We start from the raw sequence: 12,151 nt of genomic DNA on the forward strand, positions 1-12,151 counted from the left end.
CAATTTTTAATAATATGTCCATTTACATGTTCATAAGCTGCTAACTTCAGCATTGTTTAGCGGGACTTGACAAACAACTGTTTACTAGCTAACATTTGTTAGTTAAGCACTGGTGCATAACTTTTTGTGATTTTCTGTTAGCTAGCAGAGATTGTTAAGGCTACCAAAAAGTTTTGTGTATATGGCCCCTGGTTACCAATATATAGTCCTTTTAAAGCCCGATCTACCACCCTTCCATCCACCACCCTCTCCCATGTCTACTTATGCTTGACTTTCTTCCTAAACATTGTGTTAGCTCTCATCAACTCCCTGGACTCATCTCTGACATCAACTCTCCACCATGATTTTTCCCTGGTACTCCACTTTCCCAACCACTCCATCTATTGGTTCATCTCCTACCCTAGCATTGAGATCTCCCAATACCACTATATTGACATTTCTCCTTAAAACCTCTATGCACTCATTTAATTCTATCCAAAAAGCTTCCCTTTCCTCTACATCCTTCTCACTACCAGGCCCATGTGCACTTACAAAAGCCCACATCTTCCTACCCAGTTTCACCTTCCACATTAACAATGAAGAAACCTCCTTCCACTCTACCACATGCTTACCTATCTGTTCACTTACTAATGTAACCACCCCTTCTCTCCCTCATCCTCTCTTCACTCCTGACACCCTCTCCAATACACTCCCAAACTCAAACTCACCCCTCCCTTTAAACTTAGTTTCACTCAATGCCAGCACTATCTTCTTATAAACATACTTCCTATCTCTTCCCTTTTACTCTCATCTGTACCACACCCATGCACATTGAAAAACTTAAAACTTAAGATTCTGGTTGGAAAACTCCTCCCTGACCCTTTTATGGCTTTGCTTTTTTTAGAAATGTCCCCTTTGGAGCTACAGAGAGTAAGATGCCTAGTCCTATCCCTGTCCTTTATTGTTGTCTTTTATGACTCAAGTGGGAACACTCAGTGGTAGTATTCTTTCTCCCCTACCACAAGGTTTGCCAAAAAAGGAAATGTATATGCCAAGAAATGCTACAGGACAGTATTAAGAGTTGGGGGACAGCATAACGGAGGGACAGTTGCAATATAATAAAGTAGCATCACTTCTCTATGAATAGAGATTTCCTCTAACACACAAAATTATGTGTGGCTCTGGTCCATAGAGGTGCCCCATATAGACCCTAAAATATCAGCTGCATGTTACTGAGCAGATTTTAACTTCACAACATGCAGCCAATATTCCAGATGGGGGTATGTATGTAATATATATATATAGTAAAATTAGATGGCCAAAGCTTTCCATTGGAGAAGAATCTTAAAATTCTAGGCCACACATTTGATACTCATACTTCTTTCAGCCCACATATCAAAGACCTGACACACACACACACTTTCGTCGGATGGACGGCGAGAACTGGAGTTCCGAAGAAAAAGCGAAATCTTCGTGGATCTCAACATCAAGGAAGTACCTTATTGTATTTATAGGGAAGGGGAAAGCTCGTGGTGTAGTGGGAAGGTGATAAAAAAGGAGAAGGGGAGGGATTACTGACGGAAATCGAAGGAAATGAGGAAGGGGAGGATTGGTCCAGGAGGCCAGGCGTCTTGTAAACAAGGGAAGGACCGAGGATGATTTTGGTGATGATGGGACTAACAAAAATGTAAAGATTAGAAATATAGATAAGAGCAGCAAAATGGAAGGTGAAGATAATAATTTCCAGGGATTTAATGAGGGGGGGGGGATACCAACCTCCCCCGATTAGCAAGACTAGAGGAAAAACTTGAAAAAATGACCAAACATTGGGAAAGTAGGTTCGGTAACATAGCAAAGATTGCCAAGAGAGTTGAAAAATTGGAAGAACTAGAGAAGGTGAACAAAAACTTAACCAAAGAAATAGAAGAATTAAAAAGACAGTTAAAAGAAGAGAATGAGGAATAATAAAGAGGCCATAGCAAAAAGAAGCACAGGTTTGGAAAAAAATCCAAGAAAATAATAAAGTTGCATTTACTGACATGATAAAACAGCAAATGAAAGAACAAACTGAAGACTCAGTTATTAAAGTGATTAGACAGAAGGAGAATATAGTAAGAGACTTAGCAGATAATAAGAAATGTATAATTATATTAGGAATGGAAGAGAAACATAACCTAAATAGAACCACAAGAATCAATGAGGAAAAAGAAAAAGTAAGCAGTTTACTAGAATTAGTTCAGGAAGATGAACCTGAAATCATGAAACAAATTGAAGAGATGTATAGACTCGGAAAGTATAGTACAGATAAGACCAGACCAATTAAGATTAAATTCAGGTCACAAACAACGGCAGAGAATATCTTAGCAAAAACGGAAACTAGCAGCAAGTGAACAATATAAAAAGGTATGGATAAAAAGAGAAATGAATAAAGAGGAAAGAGAGGAGGGAAAAATGAAAAGACATGAAGCTAAGGAAAAAAACGAGAACAGAAGAGAGTCAGGAAAAGAGAAATTCTATTGGAGAGTAGTGAATATGAAAGTAAGGAAATACGACATACTAGAGAAAAACAAAAGGGAAACAGAGAATACAATGGAAGTGGCAGAAAACTATAGGTGTCTTACACAAATATAGATGGATTAATAACAGGATTGAATGATTAGCTGAATGAAAAAGAATTGGACATAATGGGAATTGTAGAAACGAAATTAAAAGGTCCACTACCACCCAACAGTGTAGGACATGATGCATATAATTATTGGATTAGAAACAGACAAAACAAGGGGGTGGAGTTATGTTCCTGACTAAGAAGGATATAAACGTGAGGTGTGTCACATATGGAAAGAATACAGTAGAGATGATTATGTTCGAAGTGGAAGACAGAGATAAGAAGAGCAGAAAGTTTGTGATAAATTATGTGCCTCCAAAAACAACCTCGTGGGAAGAGAGTGAACATAAAAGTATGTTAGAAGACTAAAGGATAGCATTAAATAAGATAATGGAGGAAGAATAGTTATGATGGGCGACTTTAATTGCAAAGAAGTCTGCTGGGAAGAGATGACAGTAAAGGGTGGAGACGACTCATGGGGAAATGTTCTACTCGAGATGATTATTGACCATACAATGACACAGTGGATACAGGAGAACACTAGGTATAGAAATGAAGAAGAACCATCGAGACTAGACCTAATAATCACATCTGAACTTAGAATAGTGGAAAAGATTGAATATAAAACACCAATAAGTAAAAGTGACCACATATTGATTGAACTGGAACTAAATGAGGAAAAATACATGAAAAGAAATGAACAATATAGAAAAGGAAGAATGATGTATGAAAAAACAAACTTTGATCAAATAAGAGAATTCTTTCAAAAAGAAAACTGGGAAGGAATATACAAAGAAGAAACAACAGTGGAAGAGAAATGGAATATTTTGACAAAAATTTATAAAAAAAAAAAAAAAAAAAAGGAGTGGAAAAGTATGTCCTAAGACAAAAACAAGAAAAAGAATATGTAAAGTGCTGGTACAACAAAAGTTGTAGGGAGTTAAAAGACAAAAGAGATAAAGCTTGGACCAAATGGAAGACAAAAGACCTGAAAAATGAAAAATATATACTTGTTATAGAAATGAATATGTACAAGCGTGCGGAGAGGAAAAGAGAAAATATGAAAACGATGTCATAGAAAAATGTAAAGATCAACCAAAATTATTTTACAGATTTGTAAACAACAAACTGAAAAACAAACAAGATTTGGAGAAATTAAGACAAGGAGGAGTTGAATACACAGAGGAAATAGAAATGGCGGAAATTATGAACAAGCATTTGAAATCAGTGTTTACAAGGGAGAACATACAACCTGAAGAGATTGAATGGAAAGAGAAAGTCCCCCCTATGAAAGAAATAGAAATAACAAAGAATGAAATAATGAAACACTTGAGTAATCTTGATGTCAGAAAATCACATGGACCAGATGAAATAGCAAACTGGATTCTGAAAGAATGCAGGAATGAACTGACAGACAAAATACATAGCATAATAAACAGTTCCTTGAAAGAAGGAAAAGTTCCAGAAGATTGGAAAAAAGCAAATATAGTACCTATATATAAAGGGGGAAATAAAGAAGACCCTACCAACTATAGACCAGTCTCTCTAACAAGTACAATAGCAAAAAATTTTAAAAGAATCGCAAAAGTAGATGGGTAAAATATTTAGAAAAAAAAACGTGCTAAATCCAAGGCAATTTGGATTCAGACAAGGACGATCATGCGTCACCAATTTAATATGCTTCTATTCAAGGCTAATAGATATAATACAAGAAAGAGATGGATGGGCTGATTGTGCATTTCTAGACCAAAAAAAAAAAAAACTTTTGACAAAGTACCACATAAGAAGTTGCTTAAGAAATTAGGAACCGAAGGAGGAATACAGGGCAAACTACTTAAATGGATGGAAGACTTTTTGCAAGAAAAAAAATGAGAGTAGTGATAAGAGACAAACACTCAAATTGGGATGAAGTATGTGGTGTTCCACAAGGAACAGTTTTGGCACCAATAATGTTTGCTATATATATTAAAGATATGGATGAAGAAATTGAAAGTTATATGAGCTTCTTTGCAGATGATGCAAAACTATTAAAGAAAGTGAACACACAAGAAGATTGTGAATCACTACAGAATGATCTCAAGAAAGTATGGGAATGGAGTAGGAAGTGGGAGATGGAGTTCAATACTAAAAAATGTAGTATAATGGAATTTGGAAAAAGCAAAAACAGAATAACAGGATCATATAAATTGGGAGAAGAAAGAATTAAAAAAAGTTGAAAATGAGGACGACCTGGGAGTCATTGTTATGAATAATATGTCACCTGAGAAAAAAATAAATAAGATTTTTGGTAACACTTTTTCCTCACCCACTTAAGAATTTACAGAGCAAACAAGAAGAAATCCTTTCAAATCATATCCATCATCAATTCACCACTCATGCCTATCAGTTGCCTTCTCTCTTCCATGCTCAATAGACATTCCCCTTGTACCCAGAGCCTTCTTCACCCATCCATCCATCACATTTTCAGTCTCCTGAAATTCACCATTCACTTCAACCTTCCACACATTTTTTGCTAATCTTTTTTCACTTATTCTTTTCAAATCCCCAAACCAATAGAGATGACCACCCTATGAATAAAATAAAATAGGAAACAAAAACTCACAGAATAAGAAAGAGCTGCCACAACAACTAAACAAAGACACCATAAAAATAATAAACAAAAAAGAATATACAGACATATACCAAAGGCTTTTTCCCCCTTACAAGGGAGGTAGCAAAAAAAAAAAACCATTCCCAATCATTCCATCCCTAATTCACTCCACTCCCCTCCACCCTCCCTTTTATCTTGGCACCTTATGGATGACGGTCATCCCTGCATTTTGTCCTTTGCCCTGGGTCAGAAGCAATGTCACAAGACACAACACATCCAAAGCAAGGCTGCTTTATTAAATCAGTGACCTCCCCCCCCCCCTCCGTTCCCTTCGGGCTGCGTCAAATTTTCCTCACACATACTACCTCACCCCCCATCCCCCTACCCATTCCACCTCATGCATCACAACATCATCCATATACAACCATTCCCCATTCACCCCTGTCTTTTGTTCTCTCCCGTCCTTCCTCAACAGACATTCCCCTCTTCCCCAAAGCCCCTTTCACCCCATCCATCCATCTCATCCTAGGTTGCCCCCTCATGTTCACTCCCTCCACATCTGCCTTCCATACTTCTTTTACTATTCTTTCTTCATTCATTCTATGTGTCCAAACCATCCCAATACTCTTTCATCCACCCTATCTCCCAACTCCCTTACCACCCCTGTTCTCCTCTTCACCTCTTCATTTCTCACTCTATCCAGCCTAGTAACCCCTATCATACTTCTCAGACACCTCATCTCAAACACATTCAAACTCCTCTCTTCCTCTCTTATGTTCCATGTTTCTGCCCCATACAGTGCTTTTGGCACAATCACTCCTTCATACAATCTCCTCTTAGCCTCCATTCCCAAATGTCTATTCCTCATTACACTTTTTAATCCACCAAGGCATTTACTCACTTCTCTCAATCTACATTCTACCTCCACCCCCACTCCTCCCTTTCCTGCCGCATTCACACCCAAGTATCTAAAATATCCACTTCCTCCAGTTGCTCTCCCTTAATGCTCACTACCAGTCTGCTGTCACTTTCACCCCTTGTACATCTCATCACCTTACTTTTACCCACATTTATCTTCAAATTTCTTCTTCCACACACTCTCCCGTACTCTGTCACCAACTTCCTCAATCCCTCCTCTGATCCTGCTACAAGCGCAGTGTCGTCCGCAAACAACAGCTGGCTCACCTCCCACTTTTCTCCATTTTCTTTAACCATCTCCAATCCCTGACCCAACACCCTTGCATTTACCTCTCACACCACCCCATCCATGTATAAGTTGAACAGCCAGGGCGACATAACACATCCCTGATGTAGTCCCACCTTTACCTCGAACCACTCACTCTCTCCATTTTTAATCCTGACACATGCTCTACTACTCTCATAAAAACTCTTGACAGCTCCTAGAAGCTTTCCTCCTATCCCGTATGTCTGCAATACCTCCCACAGTGCCTTCCTGTCTACCCTGTCATAAGCCTTCTCCAGATCCATAGAAGCCCAAAAAACATCCATACCTTTTCCTATAGCTTTCTCACATATCTGTCTTACCACAAAAATCTGATCTATGCCACCTCTACCTGTCCTGAATCTGCACTGTTCTTCACCAATTACTCCCTCTGTTCCTCTCCTAATCCTCTCAATCAAGATCCTCCCACAAGCCTTTCCAACTACAATTAACAAGCTAATCCCTCTGAAACTACTACAGTCACACTTGTCCCCTTTTCCCTTGTAAAGTTAACTATACGGGCACTCCTCCAATCCTCCGGCACTCTACCCTCTCTCCAGCAAATATTAAATAACCTCACCAGCCAGTCCACCGTCACTGTACCTCCTTTTTTTTTTTTTTTTTTTTTTTTTTTTTTTTTTTTTTTTTTTTTTTTTTTTTTTTTTTTTTTTTTTTTTTTTTTTTTTTTTTTTTTTTTTTTTTTTTTTTTTTTTTTTGACATTCTGCATGGCATCCATCCAGACCAGGTGCCTTACCTGCTGTCATCAACTTGACAATTGCCTTTATTTCATCCTTATTTCTCCTCCATTTTCCTCACTCATCACTCTCATTCTCTTAGCACTTCCCACTGCAACTACCTTTCCCTCCCTATCCTCCTTCACATTTAGCAACTCCCTAAAATACTCTGACCATCTTCCCCTTACTGCCTTCTCTTCCATTATCATCTCACCATCTGCACCTTTTACCCTTCTCTACTTGATTCACCTCTTCTTCCTCTCTTAATTTCTTTCCAAAACAACTTTTTATTACTTTCAAAAATTTCTGTCATACTCTTACCCCATTTCACATCTGCTCTCCTCTTTGCCTCCTTTACCTTGTGCTTTACTTCTCTTTTCTTTTCTTTGTACCTCTCATATGACTCCCTCGTCCTATTTTGTAATCAATCTGTGAAAGCTCGCTTCTCTTCTACAACCTTCTTTGTTTCCTCATCCCACCATTCACTACCCTTCCTTCTATTTCCTCCTGTCCTTGTTCCACACACCATCTTTGCACACTTTGTTACTCCCTCCTTGAAGCATCCCCATTGCCACTCCGCATACTGTGCGGAGTGGCAAATGATCATCTAACCAATTAGATATTCAAGAAGATTTAGATCAATTACAGCAATGGTCTGAAAAGTGGCTAATGAAATTTAACACAAGTAAATGCAAGGTAATACACATAGGTAAAAATAACAGTAAGTACGATTACAAGTTATTTGGTAATTCGTTAACAAAAGTGGATAGTGAAAAAGATCTCGGCGTAATTATCAGTAACGACCTCAAATCATCCAAGCAGTGTATTTCAGCCTCTGAGAAAGCAAATAAGATTCTAGGACTGATTGCGCGATCTTTTGATTTCAAAAGTCCATCACTCATTAACAAGCTATATAAATCGTTAGTTCGTCCACATTTGGAATATGCTGTTTCCGTATGGTCACCGAATCTCATTAAAGACATTGACAGACTGGAAAAAGTACAACGGCGAGCCACAAAACTAATTCCAAATATAAAAAATAAATCATACGAAAATCGACTAAAACACATGAATCTGTTTTCCCTAAAAAAGCGTAGACTCAGAGGTGACTTGATACATGTCTTTAAGATTTTAAAGGGAATTGACAACATCAAAAGTGACAAAATTTTCACATTGAATGAGAATCCGACAAGAAACAATGGTCTCAAACTGTCCGGAAATAGATTCAATTTGGAAGTAGATAGAAAAAACTTTGCCAACCGTGTAGTTAATGAATGGAATAAACTTCCTGTACAGGTAGTGCAATGTAGTTCAGTTCGAAGCTTTAAGAATCATTTAGATAAATACCTAAGTAAGATGTTGTAATGATTATAATTTATCTTATATTATTTGTTTTTGTTTTATCATCATTTGTCTGTCTGATTTTCTTTTATTATTAGTTATATGTCAATTTATTATTATTTACTATTTACCTGTTTGTTTATTATTTAACTATACCTATGCATTTATTTATGTACTTTATTTGTTATTTACATTATTATAGTTTTTATTTATTGTTTTATTATTATGATTTTTTTTTTCGCATCCGACCTAGATATGGATCAAAAGGTCTCCTGTCGGCATGCTCCGCCTTTGTAATCCTTTGTAATCCTTCCTCCTCCACTCCTAGTTGTACTCTATCCTTCAGTCCCTCCCACTCCTTTCTCAGCTACTTGTACTCCTCCTTTTTCTTTTCATTCAAAGAGTTCACTCTAAGCACCTCCCTACCTTTTGTCCTTTTCCTCTTTCTCCATCTACCCTCCACTCTCAACTTACCTTACACCAAAAAATGATCTGATATTCCTCCACTCTCCTTATTAAAATATGTACATCCTTAACTCCTCCTATTATACTCCTATCTACCACTACATAGTCCATTAACGCTCTATCTACCATCTTTCCATCCACCACCCTCTCCCATGTGTACTTATGTTTGACTTTCTTCCGAAACACTGTATTTGCTATCATCAACTCTCTAGATACATCTCCATCAACTCTCCACAACAATTCTTTCCTGGAACTCCACATTTCCCAACTATTCCGTCAATTGGTTCATTTCCTACCCTAGCATTAAGGTCAATACTACTACATTGACGTTCCTCCCTATTCCCTCTACGCACTCATTTAAATCTATCCAAAAAGCCTCCCTTTCTTCTACACTCTTCTCACTACCAGGCCCATATGTACTTACAAAAACCCACAGTTTCACCTTCATCCACATTAGCCTTGAAGAAACCTCCTTCCACTCCACTACACGTTTACTTATCTCTTCACTTACTAGTATAGCCACCCCTTCTCTTCCTCGCCCTCTCTTTACTCCTGAGAACCTCCCAACTACACTCCCAAACTTACACTCGCCCTTCCCTCTCAATACAAGATGGGAAAACAAATAGAATTATTATACATACATATACCAAGGGCTTTTCCCTCTTACAAGGGAGGTAGCCAAAGTCAAAGACATAAATCTACTCCCACCCATTTCATCCCCACATACTCCACTCCCATTTACCACCCCTTCTTCCCTCTTTTCTTGGCTCTTCCTGGATGATGGATCATCCCTGCCACTGGCCCACTGCCCTGGGTCAGAAGCAATGCAGCAAGACTCAGTATCCACAGCAAGGCCGCTTCATTTAATCAGCGATCCCTCTCTCCGTCCCCTCATGCAGAAAAAGAGGGGACAGAGAGAAATACCTTCGGGCTGTGTCAAAATAATCATGAAAACTATAAAAACCATAAAAAGAGGACATCCCATACCCATGAAGCAGTTAGCAACCCAAGGAAAATTGACATGAACATCACTTAAACACTGATGCAATATCATTAACAAACACTTCTTCACAAACAAATTTCAAACCACAACTCCAAAAAGCAGGAAAATAACTACAGTTGACTCCTCCCTATTTACAATTATTCGCATATTCGACTGTACTACCCACATTTGTAAGGGTAGTAGTAGTCCCGTAATAATTTTCAGGTACTCCACAAAGAAACAATAGAACATTGATTTAACGCAATATAGAGTCCCCGAGACTTCACTTTTGATTTATTTTTGTTTAAATTTGGATGTGCTGTGTCTTGCTGCATTGCCTCTGACCCAGGGCAGTAGGCGAGATACAGGATGACCCTTTATCCAGGAGGAGCCAAGAAAAGAGGGATGGCGAATGGGAGTGGAGGGTGTGGGGATGAAATGGGTGGGAGTGGATTTATGCCTTTGAGTTTGGCTACCTCCCTTGTAAGGGAGAGCGGGAATCCCTTGATATATGTATGTAAGTACATTTAGATATTGTTTTATAAAGAGGTGCAATATTCACGTCATGTAAAGAGGATCACTCCAGTCAGTCTAGAATAAAAAAGAAATTGGGTTAGAATTATGCTGAGATTATAAATTATTAAATGACACATATAACTATGGAATGCGAAACTGCCAATTTGGCCCAAACTTGCCTCACAGGTAGAAAGTGGTGCACACTGCAAGGTAATCATATGAGGAACGTTGACCCAAAAGGCTTTTGCGTGGGCCCCAGCCTTTTCATTTTCAGATTTCCACCACTGGCGCCCGCACCTTAATTTGGCCTGAATGGTGTCCAAATGAAATCTGCCTGAGGCCTCGTGGCCCTCGATCTGTGGGTGAGGTTGTAGTAGTATTTGGTTCGGAACAACGGCAGGACAAATGAAAAACAAAATATCTAATCTCTTTCTTTTGGTAATAAGCCACAAGGTGCGACACTAGAAGGGTCACATGAGAAATGTAGGTGAAGCTCGGACTAAGGCCACAGCTTAGTGGAGCTTCTGGTTGTAGCTGGACGTGGAGCCTAACGTCAGCGAGGCGGTAGCAGATGATGACGTCGAGGCTCGATGGGACGGCTAGAAGATTGGACGAGGAGATGTTGTGTGCGCTGGTCGGTACTGTTCTGCCCATCTCGGCGAAACGCCGACCTTTTTAAAGGAGGCTGGCGGGAACGTGAGAAGCTTTCCAAGTTCCTGATTGGCTGACCGCTGGCTGGTCGAGACGTCCTTGCTAACTACGCACTACGGGAACTTGGAAAGGCTTGCTCCGAAGATTTCTTTGTTCAGTGTATGACGGGTCGTAGGGTGCGTCACGTCACTACACCACTCCCCCCCCCCCCGCTCTTCGAAAGCGGGCGTCGAGGAGGATAGGGAGCGACGTACTTGAACCGGTCTGGCCTTCGGATCAATCGCCCCGAACGAGTGGTCATGCCGTCAGGGGGCATGTCTGGCGAGGAGGGCCTTGATGGAGGGGGGGCTCGAGTGCAGGGTGGTGTTGTCGAGGTCGGAGGTCTGGTGATGGGAGGTCGGTTGAGTATGGAGCTGTGGAGACATAAGGTTGGGTGAGAATTGTTGCAATGCATGGTCGAGCGGGGGCGTGGGGTGGGGAGGATCTTGCGGGGTGCCGGGAACAGTTGTAGAAGGGCGTGGTTGTGGGATAGGAGAAGGATAAGGGTTCACCGTCGCGTACGCGTGATCTGTGTGAGTTTGGGTGGGGGGCTGCTGCAGGTGCTGTGGTGGTGGGGAGTTAGGGGCAGGAGGGCCGGACGCCCTCCACCTACACCTGGAAGCTCTAGCCGGCGATAAGAACGACGAACAATACTGCGAAATAGCAGATAGATTGTTCCATCGTCATAACTCGGTACAAGTCCGGTCAGCCACCAGCTTACAACGCAGCGGCGAACCAGTGCATAGTGTTCAGTGTAGTGACAATAGTGCTGTGAGTGAAAATAGTGCTGTGGGCGAAAACATTCCCGTGTCATATAGTGCCAGTGACCAAACTGTGCAGCAGCTACGACAGGAAGTGGCCGACATGAAGACATTGCTCAACCAGTTTTTAGCCGAGAAAGGAAGCCATCAACCACCACGTAGCCCCGCTCCACGACAGGATAATACCTCCTGCTGGTACCATTCCCGCTTCGGAGCCAAGGCGCTCAGATGCACGCAACCATGCAGCTGGTCGCAGGGAAACGCC

The sequence above is a fragment of the Oratosquilla oratoria genome, chromosome 30 (assembly GCF_046742065.1).
Source record: "Oratosquilla oratoria isolate Oo_2021 chromosome 30, ASM4674206v1, whole genome shotgun sequence".
In the NCBI taxonomy this organism is placed as follows: Eukaryota; Metazoa; Arthropoda; class Malacostraca; order Stomatopoda; family Squillidae; genus Oratosquilla; species Oratosquilla oratoria.